The sequence below is a fragment of the Lepidochelys kempii genome, chromosome 1 (genome assembly GCF_965140265.1).
Source record: "Lepidochelys kempii isolate rLepKem1 chromosome 1, rLepKem1.hap2, whole genome shotgun sequence".
Lineage (NCBI taxonomy): Eukaryota > Metazoa > Chordata > Testudines > Cheloniidae > Lepidochelys > Lepidochelys kempii.
This window is the reverse complement of record NC_133256.1, coordinates 152,704,037-152,719,049: the sequence shown is the minus strand read 5'-3', so window position 1 is coordinate 152,719,049 and position 15,013 is coordinate 152,704,037. Positions and strand designations below refer to the sequence as shown.

The window sequence follows — 15,013 nt, the reverse complement described above, 5'->3', positions numbered from 1 at the left end:
TTAAAGTGTCTGGTTCTGTTTATTCAATAATTTGTTTTTATGTTAATGTTGATTTTTAACTGGTAGCTGGTAAACATGGCAAATAATTAAGTTAAAATTTTAAAAAGGGTGATTACATAATGAACATAAACTGTATTTGTGATTTCAAGTACATTGTAATTTAACTACCACTAACAATTAGTAAATCCAGAAATTAGACTGATTCATATTAAGCCCCTTGCCCCCCCCAAATATAGAAGTCAGATTATGCCTATGATCCTCCTTAACCCACACAGCAAAGCAAGCAGAAAGGAGGTACTACTTCCCCTCTAAGGGGAATGAGCATTTGTACTTTCACTATCCCCGACATTTCTTGGTGATGGTGGTAGCTGCTACGAATGGGAGAGATGACACGAAGCACTGATGCTAAAAGGCAAAAATGTGAAGAGGCTGGACTTGTTTGGATGCAATCTTCATTCTACAGGTAGTCTGCAACTCAGAATTGCAAACCAACAGGGACTCGTGAGCACTATGACTTCATCTTCTGGGAGAACATTCTAAAATTTGCAGTAATGGTGGATGAGGGCAAGCCAGTTGCCAGAACTGCTATGCAGGACACTTTGGAGGATGTAAATGCAGCCCAATCTCAAGATCTGCTGAAAAGAAAGGGCAAGGGTTATAGGAAATAACATCCGCCACCCTCTTTTTCAGCATCAGTGTGCTCATCCCATCCAGACATCTCGTTCAAACAGACATTTTGTTTCATTGGTCAAGGGCAATGTATCAGTTACTCTAGTTCCATCTGTTTCCCACCTTTTGTTTACAGATCACTTACCCACTTCCTGAGTGCTTAGACCAACATAACATCGGATTGGTGGGTCTTAAGGATGGTGGAACTAGGATATGCCCTGTGACAGGTTCAGTCACAGAGATCCTTTTGGGACTGTCACCTGACGTGCTGAGATTATCTCTGAGCCCGTTTTCCCTGCCAACTTGGGACTCCAGAACCCTGCCTTATTGAGCCAGACATGCTAGCCTGCTGCAACACAGACCCAGGTCTGAACCACGCCCCCAAAGCTGCAGACTTTAACTAAAAACTGCTCAGCAGGTTTCCTATCTCCAGCACCCAGACCCCAATGGGATCCAAACCCCAAATGAATACGTTTTACTCTGTATAAAGCTTATTCAGGGTAAACTCATAAATTGTCCTCTCTCTGTAACACTGATTGAGAGATATGCACAGCTGTTTGTCCCCCCACGTATTAATCACTTACTCTGGGTTCATTAATGAACAAAAGTGATTTTATTAAGTATAAAAACTAGGATTTAAGTGGTTTCAAGTAATAGATAGAACAAAGTAAGTCACCACGCAAAATAAAGCAGAAACACACAAGTCTAAGCCTAATACATTAAGAAACTGATTACAGGTAAAATCTCACCCTCAGAGATGTTCCAATAAGCTTCTTTCACAAACTAGACTCCTTCCTAGTCTGGGCCCGATCCTTTCCCCTGGTAGAGTCCTTGTTAGTTCCAGCAGACATCCAGCAGACACCAGATTTAAGATGGATTCCAGTATCATGTGACACGGTCACATGTCACTGTAAGACCTCATTCTTCATTACCCACAGGCTGGCCCACACATACACAGAAAGGCTTGCAGGTAAATAAACCATCTACAACCAATTGTCCTAGTCAATGGGAGCTATCAAAATTCTAAACCACCATTAATGGCCCACACTTTGTATAGTTACAATAGGACCTCAGAGTTATACTTCATATTTCTAGCTTCAGAAACAAGGATGATACATGCATACAAATACGATGAACACACTCAGTAAATTATAAGCTTTGTAATGATACCTTACAAAAGACCTTTTGCGTAAAGCATATTCCAGTTACATTATATTCACATTCATAAGCATATTTTCATAAAACACGGAGTGCAACGTCACATGCCCTTCATTCAGTTCATTTCTACCCCTCCTTCCCACTCCCCTTCTCCACCACTCTCATGAGATCGTCCTTCAGCAAAAGGTTCAATTGCCTCTTCAGGCAGGATCCATAGAAGAAGTCCCACTGGGCCTTGGGGGAAAGGCTTCTACTCTCAGTAACTCCTTATCCCCAAAGCAAAAGGAGGTCTCAGGCCTATTTTAGATCTAAGAGAGTTGAACAAATTCCTGAAGAAAATAAAATTCCACATGATTACTCTAGCCTTGATTATTCCCTCCCTGGAATAGGGGGACTGGTACATTGCCCTCAATTTAAAGGATGCTTATTTCCATGTCGCAATACGACACAACCTTCGGAAGTTTCTCAGATTTGTGGCAGATGAATCCCACTGTCAGTTCACAGTGCTCCCATTCGGTCTCTCAGCTGGTCCACGGGTGTGCACAAAGTGCCTGGATGTGGTGGCAGCACATCTATAAAAATCAGAAGTTCATGTGTTCCTGTCCTTGGACTACTGGTTGATGAGAGATTGGTCTGAGGCTCAGGTGTTATCCACTGTATCCTCCATCCTGTCCACATTCGACGTCCTGGAGCTTCTCGTAAATTGGAGCAAGTCAATTCTAAAACCAGTACAGAGGATAGAGTTTATTGGAGCAATCTTAGACTCCACAAAGGCCAAGGCTTTGCTACCGCAATCCAGATTCCAAACAGTACAAGGCTTGGTGCTGCAACTTCTCACCATGGCATGCAGCTGTCTCAGTCTCTTGGGTCACATGGCAGCATTGTACCTATGTGGTTCAACACACCAGGCTGCATCTTATTAATCTGCAAGCATGGCTAGTATTAGTGTGTGTCCCAAGTCGTCATCATTTGGACAAAGTGGTTTAGATGCCCTTGTCAGTTTTGTCATCTATGGATTGGTGGATGCACCCTCTGAAAGTCTGTGTGGAGATCCCCTTTATCCCCCTGCTACCAACCCTAACTCTAGTCACAGATGCATCAGCCCTGGGCTGGGGGACTCATATGGGGTCCCTGCAGACTCAAGGTCTCTGGTCATCTCAGGATCTAATGGTTTATGACTAGCCCATTCAGCTCTCCTCCCACATATAGTAGGAAAGAACTTGTTAATTCTAACAGACAACTCTACAACTATGTTTTACATAGACAGGAAGGAGCACCTCAGCACAGTTATGCCAGAGGCAATTCACCTTGCTGCTTACCTTCCGAGGAAGCAGAACAAGTTGGTGGATCAACTGACCAGGACCTTCTCTGAGCACCACCAGTGGTCTTTACTCCCAGACATTGCCAGATCCATCTTCCAGCTCTGGGGGACTTCCCAAGTGTACCTATTTGCAACAAAATCCAACAGAAAATGCCATCAGTTTTGTTCCCAGGGCGGGTCTCAGCCCAGGCTTACTGACAAATGCTTTTCTGCTACCCTGGAGCGACACACTCCTTCCCTCCGGTTCCCTGGCTGCTCAGAGTGTTGTTCAAAGTCAAACAAAACCATGACAGGTTTCAGAGTAACAGCCGTGTTAGTCTGAAGTGAGCTGTAGCTCACGAAAGGTCATGCTCAAATAAATTGGTTAGTCTCTAAGGTGCCACAAGTACTCCTAAACAAAACCATGTGCATCTCATCCTTATAGCACCGGCGTGGCCCCAACAACACTGGCACTCAACCCTACTGTCCTTCTCAATCAAGCCTCTGTTGTCTCTCACACTGGAGCCAAACATGGTTTCTCAGGATCACGGCTGCCTGCTCCATCCCAACCTGCGAGCCCTCCATCTGACAGTATGGATGTTTCATGGTTAATACCTTTGGAGAAATCCTGTTCTAAGGATGTTCAGAATGTGTTTCGGAATAGTAGAAAACCCTCAACTGGGGCACGTACCTGGCTAAATGGAAGTGCTTCTCCATGTGGTCCTGTCAGAAAGGTGTATCCTTACACCATGCACCCTTGAACCTCATACTGGACTATCTCCTGTGTGTAAAACATCAGAGTTCGGCGATTAGCTCTGTAAGACTACATCTAGCAGCTAGTTCAGCCTGCCATACCTCAGTGGATAATAGATCCCTTTTTCTCAAACCTATCATTACCAGATTCCTAAATGGATTGGTCAGATTGTACCCACATGTGCAAGATGCTATACATCCTTGGGATCTGAACTTGGTCCAAGCAAAGTTGATGGGACCACCATTTGAACCGCTTGCAACTTGCTCTCTGCTCCACCTCTCTATGAAGGTAGCATTTTTATTTGCCATTACCTCAGTCAGAAGGGTGGGCGAGTTGAGAGCCCTAGAGTCCCCTTATACAGTTTTCCATAAGGATAAAGTTTATCTTCGCCCTCACACAAAATTTCACATGATGGTAATCTCTAATTTTCATGTTAACCGGGCAGGCTATTTGCTGACTTTCTTCCAAAACCCCCATGCATATGGAGATGAGGAGAGACTTCATTCACTGCATGTGAAAAGGGCTTTAACTTTCTACCTGGCGCATAGTAAGTCATTTAGATCCTCCATGCAGTTATTTGTTGTGGACAGAGCTAAGGACCAACCAGTTTCCACTCAGATAAATCTCATCTTGATTATCTGGATCTCTTCATGCATTCTTTTATGCTGCTAATTGGCTAATATAACCCCGCCAGCTAGAGTACTGGCATATTCTACTTGCTTCCAGGCATCTTCAGTAGCTTTCTTGGTGCACGTACTGATCATAGACATTTGTGAAGTAGCAACTTGGTCATTGGTCCACACTTTTGCTTCTCATTATGCCAGTTCCCATCAGTCTAGGGACGATGCCAATTTCAGGCAGGTTGTCCTATAATCAGTGATGAGCTGCCAAAATCTTAAGAACCGGTTCCCTATAAAAAGTTCTGATTTAAGGGATGTGCCCCGTTATGTATTTTTTGTACCAACAGGGTTACCATTCCCAGGAGGAATTTTTAAATTCCTGGGCAGCGATTTAAGAACCAAAAAGCCTGATCTGTCCAGGAAAATACGGATGTATGTTAACCCTGCCTAAAGTTCTTTTTTAAAAAGATGGGCCTGAGCTAGAAATGAGCTCCGTTTCACATGTGTGGGTCCCCGCCACTCCCTGGGGGTGTGCTAGGGTGACCAGATGTCCCGATTTTATAGGGACAGTCCCGATTTTGGGGTCTTTTTCTTATATAGGCTCCTATTAGTCCCCTGTCCTGATTTTTCACACTTGCTGTCTGGTCACCCTAGGGTGTGCACATGTGTGGGTCCCAGCTGCTCCCTGCCCCCCTCATTGAAGCAGGTGTGCAGGGTTACTGCCCTGGGAACTGCAGGACAGGGGGTGCAGAGCTGGCTGGAGACAGGGGCATGGGGCAGGGCTAGCTGGAGGCAGGGGGTGCGGGGCTGGCTGGAGACAGGAGAGTGCAGGGTTGGCTGGAGGCAAGGGGGTGTGGGGCTGGCTGGAGACAGGGCAGGGGCTGACTGGAGGTAGGGGCTGGCTGCAGGCAGGACAGAGGGTGCGGCAGGGGCTGGTTGCAGGCAGGGAGTGAGGGGGTGGCTGGAGGCAGGGGCTGGCTGCGGGCAGGGCAGGGGGTGCAGGGGTGGCTGGAGGCAGGGGCTGGCTGTGGGAAGGGGCTGGCTGCGGGCAGGGCAGGGGGTGGCTGGAGACAGGGGCTGGCTGCAGGCAGGGGGGTGCGCGGGTGGCTGGAGGCAGGGCAGGGGGTTGCTGGAGACGGGGGATGGCTGCAGGCAGGGGGTGCGGTGGTGGCTGGAGACGGGGGCTGGCTGCAGGCAGGGGGTGGCTGGAGGCAGGGGCTGGCTGCAGGCAGGGGGTGCGGGGGTGGCTGGAGGCAGGGACTGGCTGCGGGCAGGGTGGTGGGTACTCACGAGGAGAGCAGCAGGACGCAGCCCAGGTCCAGCAGAGCAGCCGGGGACCCACCAGGCAGCATCGGGAGCCCCAGGGCTAGGGGAGCAGCAGCAGCAACAGGGTTTGTGCCCAGGGCCAGGCAGCAGCCCACATGGCTCCCGCAGCGCCCCCGGTGGCCGGAGGAGGAATTACATCACTTCCTGGCTGGAGCCTATCAAAGCCTCAGCGCCCCCTGCAGGGAAGCAGGTTAACAACCGGTTCTAAAACTGCTTCAAAATTTAACTGGTTCGCGCGAACCGGTGCGAACCGGCTCCAGCTCACTACTGCTTATAATCACTGTTCAGGTAGAGGCTGAGCCCACCTCCATGTTTGTCTGCTTGTAATCACCAACAGTAGAATGGACATGTGCAAAGACTCAAGAAAAACTGGTCACCTAGCTTCCTATAACTGTTGTTCTTTGAGATGTGTTGCACATGTCCATTCCATGATCCATCCTCTTTCCTTTCTCTGTTTGAGTCTATCCAGTACAAAGGAACTGAGAAGGGTTCTGGTCAACTCTGCCCTTTTTTACCAGCACACAGTGTTGTGTGGTGACAGAGGGTGCTTGAGCCACCCTGATGGGTACTGTTGAGGAAAAGAGTTGTCTGACAACTGAGCACGAGGCACGCAACTACAGTGGTATGGACTCAAAGAACAACAGTTACAGAAAGGTAGGTAACCATTTTTTATTTAACACAAAATGGAACATTTCCAACAGGAGAGAGTGAGAGAAGCCCACCCCAGAATACCTAATAGCGTGCTGGTTTGGACACTCACCTGAGCTGCGAGAGACCAGTGCTCAAGTCTCTGCTCCAAATCAAGCAGTGCTGGAATTTCAGTCTGTGCCTCCCACATTCCAGGTGAGCACCCTATCCAATGGGCTGTTGTTGGTCTTGCTGTTTTTTTCACAAGAAAGGGCTGGTTTAGATTCCCTACTCTAGGAGAGCATTCACAGCTCAGAATCTCAAGCAGAACAAGGCACCTCCCTCCAGTCCATTGGTCAGGAACCTAAATATCTTTGAAGATTTGGTCCTATGCCCTGCCCCTGTTTTGTGCATTTCATTCCTGGTTAACTTAGGTGACACCCTGCTCATGTTGGCTTCTGAGACTTCCTTTCTTGGATGCCTAAGTCTGGCCACACAATGCAAGGAGAACCTGGGTGCCTCACTCAGGGCCGAAAATTCCACCAGGCAGCAGAGCACATAGGGGTTAGATATTGCAACACTTAAGTACCTTTGTGAATCTAGCCCTTTATGTATAGCCAGTCACTCAGGCTGCAATCCTGCAAGCTGCTCTGTACATAACATGGGGTCTGCCCATATGGAACTGTCCGCAGCATTATTAGCATCAGTTTCCCCTGTTATTTTTATGGGATTTTCACACAGCAACAGGGAAAAAATAAAATAAGAAGATATGATTGCCCAACCACAAAAAGTAGCAAGGGCGGGTCAGAAGAAGGGGTAGTTCATGAAGCTACTTTTGATTTTGATTTTTAATTGTCTAGATTTAAAGTTGATAGTTTTAAGTGCAATGTAAAAAGTAAATAAATAACGTAAATTATTACCATTATTTTTTAAAGTTCTTCCAGTGTGAATAATTGGTTGAGCTTATGAGGCCTTAAACTAAATTCAAAGGCATTTCTCTGCTCATCTGAATCATGATAACATTTGAATACCATGTCCAATCAACTGCAAAATTTCAGGGAATATTCAAGGCATCATTGGGCAGAATTTTATTGATTTAGGGGAAAATTGGGAAAATGGAAGAACTGGGGACACACAAAGCCCCGACACCTGGTTAGAGCCACCAGTCTCAACCAGATTGATCACAGAATCCAGTTAAGGCAGCCATTACCACCTTCCACAGTAACAATACCCCCATCTCAAATATTGACACCCTGAATGACTTATCTCAGAGCCAGAAACAAAAGAAATGACAGTAGGTGTGATTGGTATACAAACTCCCCACTCGACAACCAGGGGTTAGGGGGCTGCTCTGGGCTTAGCCTGCCAGACCTGCAAGGCATGCACAGGCTGGAGGAGAAGATTAAAAAGGGGGCAGAGCAGCTCACTTGTGGGTATATCTGGGAAGAGGACAGACTGTCAACCCTCAGCCCCTGAGCAAAGGACTGACTGAATGTAGGAGCTTCCCAGACAACCACTGCCTGAAGCCATTCCTGAGGGAAATGAGGGCCAGATTCGACACACCCTGAGCGGGATTCATTCCCCTCCGACTCTTATTAATTCAGTTTATTTACATTAATTCCCCTGGCTTTTTGTTCACAGACAACCCTGGAAGGGGAGAGACTTTTAAGTGACCTGGTCAGAGGGCCAAGTCACAGAAAGAGGCATGTTGCTGCAGAAGTGGAGCAGCCATTAGTGTGAGACCTGCAGTGGAGAGAGAGCTGCTATGTCATGCCTGGCCACACCGAAGCACCAGCAGTGAGTGGACCCCTTCACGGGGGCACCCAAAGCCACTGCCGTAGGGGGAGGGAGTATACAGAGTTCCTGATGTGATTTTATGCTTTGTTGTGTCTGGATTATCTGCCATATGAGATCTCACTCTGACACAAATTTAATTAACAATCTCCAGCTTTATTGTGGCTGCTTACAACATGGCTTCTTCAGCCTCATAGCTTCTCAAACAGTTCCCCAGGAGGTGTCGCTTCCAAACAGTTTCCCACAGAAAATATGCTGCCTGAAAGGGGCTGCTAGCTTTCATATGGTTACATCCGTTCTCTTTAAAAGAAAACTGTCTAGCACCTGACCCCAGCAATAACTGATAATCTAATCTAACATATTCCGTTCTGATTCTCACCATTCTTGCAGTTACTGCATTCATCACCTTACGAGTTTGTTTAGCTATATAACTGTCCAACTGGGAAGTCCATCACACAAAATCCCCCAGATGAGCAGATCTGTTAACAATCTGCCCTCCTCTAGTACAGTGTGATTCACTGGTACCGCCCTGGTGCTGTCTTCCTCCTATCTGGTCAACTACAGTCTCTAGGCTTGGTGTTCTTGGAGTCTCCACCAAAAGACCCTCTTCTTCCTGTTTTTCCTTTGGTAGGCCTCTGACACTGTCTTCTTCTACAACTCTGGCTTGGGATTCTCCTGCAGTAGAACACTAGCATGTGTTGTCTGTATTGTCATTAGAGGTTTCTTTTGTTTTCTTGAGGTGCCTACAGTTTCACCTCACTATCTGTCCATTGTTCATGTTGACTAGATGAAACCTCTGGTTTCCTGCTTGCACCACTGTAGCTTTGTGCCAGAACTTATCCTGTTTTGTTAATGGTTGTATATGCTCTTTGTCATCTGACTCCAGATCTGGCAGATCTGTTATAGTAAAACACTTGTCTTTTTCTGTTGGTTCCTCCATAGTCGCCAAGGGAAGCACCGCAGTACCCAAGCTCTAACAACCTTCTGATTGTCAGCAAGAGTGTCTTCGTTCTCTGGCTCATCAGTCTTTGGGACGGGTACAATTTAGGTCTTGTGGGGGAGTATTCCTATGATCTAGCAGTGCTAAGTATGGGTCAGCATGTGCAGTTTTTGCTTTTCTCAACAGTTACTTTAGCAGTTTTTACTGCTGAATCTACTTTGCTGTTGCTTTGAGGATACCCTGGTGAAGATGTTATGTGATCAAAATCCCAGTTCTTACTGAACTTCTGGAACTCTTCTGAAACAAACTGTGGTCTGTTATCAGAAAACATGATACCTGGTATGCGATTCCATGCAAAGTGTGCTTTTCTTTTCCATATGACTGTTCTGGGTCCTGGTTTGGTAAATAGTCTATCTCCCAGAACCTGGAAAAATAGTCCACAACAATCATGTATCCTTCATCCCCAAAGGTAAAACAAATCCACTCCCATCTTTGCCCATGGTCTTTCTGGAATTTTTGTTGCCGCAGGGTCTCTTTTGGTTGACAGTCTTCCCAGGATCTGTATACCTCACACTTTTACATGAATATCCATAAATTGCTCATTCATTTCTGGCCAGTATAAAGTCTCTCTTGCTCACTTTAAGCAACCTTCAATTCCCAGATTGTGATGAATGAACTTTGTGCATAATCTCATTCTTTAGAGCTGCTGAAATAACTACTCTTTTTCCCTGAAATATAACATCATCTGTACGCACAATTTGTCTCTCTACTGAAAGAATGGTGTTACCTTTCTAAGTACTTGGTCTTTTGTCTCTCACCATCCTTGTGGGATCATGAGTTTCAATGTCTGCAGCATTCTCTCTTGCACTGTATCTCTATGTATATCTCTCAGCCTTTCTTCCAAGATAGGTAGGGACTGTACCATATTTATTTTCTCCCTCTCAGTCTCTGCAGATCCTTCCTTACTGGGTTCTGGCAAGTATTCATGGGCCTAAGATGTGCACCAAAACCAAGTCTCTGCCTGAGCAATACTTGATCTGTATGTCGTACATCTGAAGTCCTATCATTGTCTGCTGTAAGCACTTTGCTATACTGAGTAATGGCTTTCATCCAAATGCTTTTGAGAGGTGTATGGTCAGATCATATATCCACAGTGCAACTGTAAGTATATTGGTGATTTTTTTCCATTCCAAAGAGTATTGCTAACAACTCTTTTTCAATGTGAGCATAGCCCTTCTCTGTCACAGACAATGCTGTGCTTGTAATCACAACAGTTTGTCCTCCTTGCAACATGGTAGCCTGACACCCCAACTCGGATGCATCACATTGCAGCATCAGGGGTTTCTCTGTATTGTCATATTTCAGAACGAGAGCCTCCTCAATCATGTTTTACTTTCTGGAATGCTTGCTTGTGTTGGTCTGTCCATTCCCATAAGGTGTTTTCGTGTGTCAGCTGTCTCAGGATTTCGCAGCTCTCAGACAGATGGTTGAAAAGCTTTATCATATAATTGGCATTGCCAGGAATTTTTGGACTCCTCTAACATTGCTGGGTCTTGGTATTTCTCTAATTGCCCTCACTTTCTCAGGGTCTACTTTCAGGCCTTTGGAGGTCAACAAATGTCCAATCTGTGGCACCTTGGTTATGGTCAACCTGAGCTTGCTAAATTCAATTTAATATTCTTTTTTATGTATCGCTTTAAAAATTGTAGTAATTTGTAGTCATGATCTCGTTGCGTTTGTTCTGGATTGTTACCCTCTCCCACTATCAGCACATCTGATATTGTCTGGATTTCCATCAAGTCCTCCAGTGCTTGGGTCAATCTGCTCTGGAATACCTCTGTCTCGGACTGATTCCTACTAGCATCTTTAACCATTGATTGGTATCTGCCAAATGGAGTTGGTTGTAAGTAATAAGAAAAGGAGTGCTTGTGGCACCTTAGAGACTAACCAATTTATTTGAGCATAAGCTTTCGTGACCTACAGCTCACTTCATCGGATGCATACTGTGGCTTTCCACAGCATGCATACTGTGGCTTTCCACAGCATGCATCCGATGAAGTGAGCTGTAGGTCACGAAAGCTTATGCTCAAATAAATTGGTTAGTCTCTAAGGTGCCACAAGTACTCCTTTTCTTGTTGTAAGTAATGTGATTCTTCATCCAGTTCAATATCCCAATCTCTTCTTTATATTGCATACTGTAAAAAGTCTCGCTTTAGACAGATTTGGTAATATCAGTCCTCAGTTGTCCTCAATAATGGTCCTCAATTGTTGGCAGAGGGAAATGCTCCCATTTCAAGGCTTCATTTAAAGGCTTTGGGTCTATGCATATTTTCAGTTTTCCAGATGGTTTTCTTACCACCATGAGACTGCTTATCCAGTCTGTGTTCTTCTCTACAGGCCGTATGATTCCATAGGCTCAGCAGTTCCTCATTTAATGGCTGTAGTAATGCACTGGGTACTTTTTTCTTTTTGGCAATTTAAATGGCTTCACACCGGTGTCAGTCTCTATTTTATAAAAAGCATCTCACTGTCCATCTCCCTGAAACGCACTTGCATGCGCCCTCTATATCATCTTCTGGGCCCAGGTAATACCATCCAAGGTATCTTCAGTTACCCTGCTATCTGCTTTCATTATGTTCTGGAACTGTACTTTTATCAGGTTCATGGCTTGGGCATCCTTGCTGCCCAGAAGTGGTACTGCTGTCTCACCATCTATGACCACAAAATCCAGTCTGTATTTCTTTTTGCTCCTTGGATTTCTTAATTAAATTTTACATTTTCCCATGGGCTTTAATGTGGTATGATTGTACATTGTTAACAGCTGGTTAGTCTCTTCCAATCATATGTCTGGGTTCACCAGATTGATTGGGATAATGTTACAATTTGCACCACAATCTAACTGAAATCGTATCACTTTCTTGCCGAGTAACATGACTGCATACAACCGTTTCTTGTGCTTATTAGGGTCGGTCTCCTTTCACTGTGTTTACCCGCTATTCAGTCACCTACATAACGTCCTCATACTCAATATTGTTCTCTTCAGTTACTCTGTGTGCCTTGGATTTGTTTTTCTTTTCTCTGGACATACACATGGCTGCAAAATGATTAAATTTGTCATAGATGTGGCATTTTTTCTCATAAGTCAGACATTTATTTTTGTTCTATTTCACATGTTTTCTCCCACAGTATTTGCATGTGCCTGTACTGTTGTCATCTACTGATGTTGTATCTGTTTTTTATTTCTCTTATATACTGTGTGGGCAGTTTCTTCTGCCTGCCTTTCCAGGCTTCTAATCATCTTTTGTATAGCTCTGCAGCCCTACATATTTCCAAGTTTCTCCCCCAAATCAAGTCAGCTTCCCTCAGCAACTGCTCTCATACTTACGAGTTTCATCCCACATGCTGTCCAATCTCTTATTAATGAATCTTTAATAATTCCAAAATTAGAACTGGCTGCTAGCACTTTTAAATCAATGCTGTACTCATCTATACTCTCTGCAACTGCTTCTTGGGGTTTCAGTGAATATCAAAACAGCCTGTTATTCTTTCTAAGGTGCGTTGAGCTTCGGGAATTTCCATGCACAAAGTCTCACTTATCTTTCTCCCTCTTTCTCCAATATGGTAATAAAACAGTTTCATTTTCACAGCATCCTCTATCTGCCAGAGCAATAACTACATAGAGGTTAAAATTCCTCTTTTCAGCTCTTACATACCTGAGCTAAATTCTTAGCTTGCAGATTTAATGTCCCTGAAGCATTCAGACTCTCCATTTTCTGTTATTAGCCTTTTCTCGTAAGACAAACAATGTACTCACAGAAGTATTCTGCCCTCTGCAGTGAAGCTCTGAATGTTCTCTCCTGCCGTTTCAGATTTAATTACCACTGCCACCATGTTTTATGCTTTGTGTCTGGTTCATTTGCATTTTAAGATCTCACTCTGTCACAAGGTTCATTTACAAACTCCAGCTTTATTGTGGCTGCTTACATCATGGCTTCTTCTGCTTCATGGCTTCTCAGACAGTTTCCTAGGAGGTGTTGCTTTCAAACAGTTTCCCCCAAGAAACAGTATGCTGCCTGAAAGTGTCTGTTGGCACTTGCATATTGTTACAGAGGGAAAGGGTGGCATATAGAGTCCTGGGAATCAGGGGAACACACAGAACCCCTGGCATGGAGGATTCTAGTTGGTGGCAGTTGGGATGGTGTTTTGTAATATGGACAGCTGACCAGCAGCAACAGAACTGAGACAATTAATTTATTTCACATAAGTCACCAGTCTTCAGAAACTCAATTTCAAATCCATTTGTTTTAACAGTTAAGGATAATGAGATCCTGTGGCTCCATGGGTTTCAGCTCACTGAATTTCCATCTTTTGAAAATGTGGCTCTTAATAGTATGAATCTTTTTATCAAGAGGTGCTTAGCCATCTCAAAGGAAATTTGATGTCAATTGATACTTTCAAAAAAATTATTTTGACACCACAGCACATCTATAACTTCTTTAGACCCATTACACTGTGAATGGAAGCATTACCACTTGTCCCTCTGTGTTGATATAATAGTTGGTTTGCCCCTTTGCAGATATGAGATATAATTAAGGTTTCATAATGGAAGATTTGACAGGGCATAACCTATCCCCTGCCTCATAATTTGTAATAGTCTAAAGGTCTCTGATATATTACCTTCATTTGTTACCCTTGTCACCAGGGAGTTATTTATACATAAAACCTTTTTTATACAGAATACTTCATGCTGCCCTGTTAAAGATTCTTCCTGCAGGAAGAGATGTTGCAACTACCAGGTCAAGAGTTTCTTTTGCCACCGCCTTACAACTATCAATCTGTGAACCTGTCTACACTACTGCAGAATTACATAGCAAGAAACCCATCTGGTCCTTGTGAGCAGGGACAATAGGTATGTTTATACTTCGCTTAGGAGCTGTAGAGGGCTGAAGCCTGAAGCTAAGTTCCTGCAGAGCTCTTAAACTCTACAAGAGTGGAATTCCTCTTCAGTTCCACACTTGGGTTTTGCCTGCACTTGCATTTTTACAGGATATCTCCCACCAGTGCCCTACCACCAATGCAGCTCTACTAATAAAACCAGTGGTGGGTGCCCTAGTATAGGCAGAGCTCAGGTGCTTTTACACTGTGCCATCTGGTCCTGCTTCAAGCAGGACTAATTGACATAGTGTTAATGCATGTGTCAGCCAACAGCCCATCACACTAGTGCTTTCAGTGTTACTAACACCAGTGGAGCTGAAGCATTGTTAACAATGCTGGGAGATTTTTAGAAAATCTTAGTGTGGACAGGGCCTCTGTGAAGAAGTCAATATCCCCTCCCACAGCAGAGGGCTGGAAAAGCTGGAGATCAGTTTGCAGGCTATTATGATATCATTGTCCTACTCTATTTCTCAAGTCCTCCAGAGAGTTCTCCATCAAAAATCAGTGACGTCATTGATATTGCTGTTATTTTTAAGCTTAAAAATCAGTAGAATCCCTCAGTCTCTTTTTTAATTACATGGCCTTTATACATAATACAACAATAAAATGTGAAAGCAAAAAAAGTCTAGTGCACCATCAAAGTTGAAATATAGTTTCCATTCTAAACTCTGTTTGTTAATTTGATTTTTATTGCTGTAGAATAGTACAGTATACAGGCTCAGAGATACATTACAAAATACAGGGTGGAAAGCTTCACTCTTCATTACTACAAAATAAGGGAAAAGGTTTTTGACTTATATTTTTAAAAATCATTAGGCACAGTAGTCAATACTTTATTCGATCCCGCCCCCCCCCGCCCCGGCAAAATTGGACAGGAGTGAGAGGAGCTG

The 15,013-nt window shown here is 44.4% G+C and overlaps 1 long non-coding RNA gene across 2 annotated transcripts; it reads right to left on the bottom strand.

Annotated features, from left to right (window-relative positions):
- On the bottom strand, positions 1–13,195 carry LOC140916791 (uncharacterized). Of its 2 annotated transcripts, XR_012160664.1 has the most exons (5): positions 13,003–13,195; positions 3,819–3,908; positions 3,147–3,272; positions 1,419–2,546; positions 1–632 (listed from the first exon to the last, which is right to left on the bottom strand). It is a non-coding gene; the product is annotated as an uncharacterized lncRNA (long non-coding RNA). The 2 variants fall into 2 exon arrangements; XR_012160663.1 differs by lacking the exon at positions 1–632 and having other exon boundaries at positions 1,260–2,546.
- Between the last annotated feature and the right edge of the window lie 1,818 nt (positions 13,196–15,013).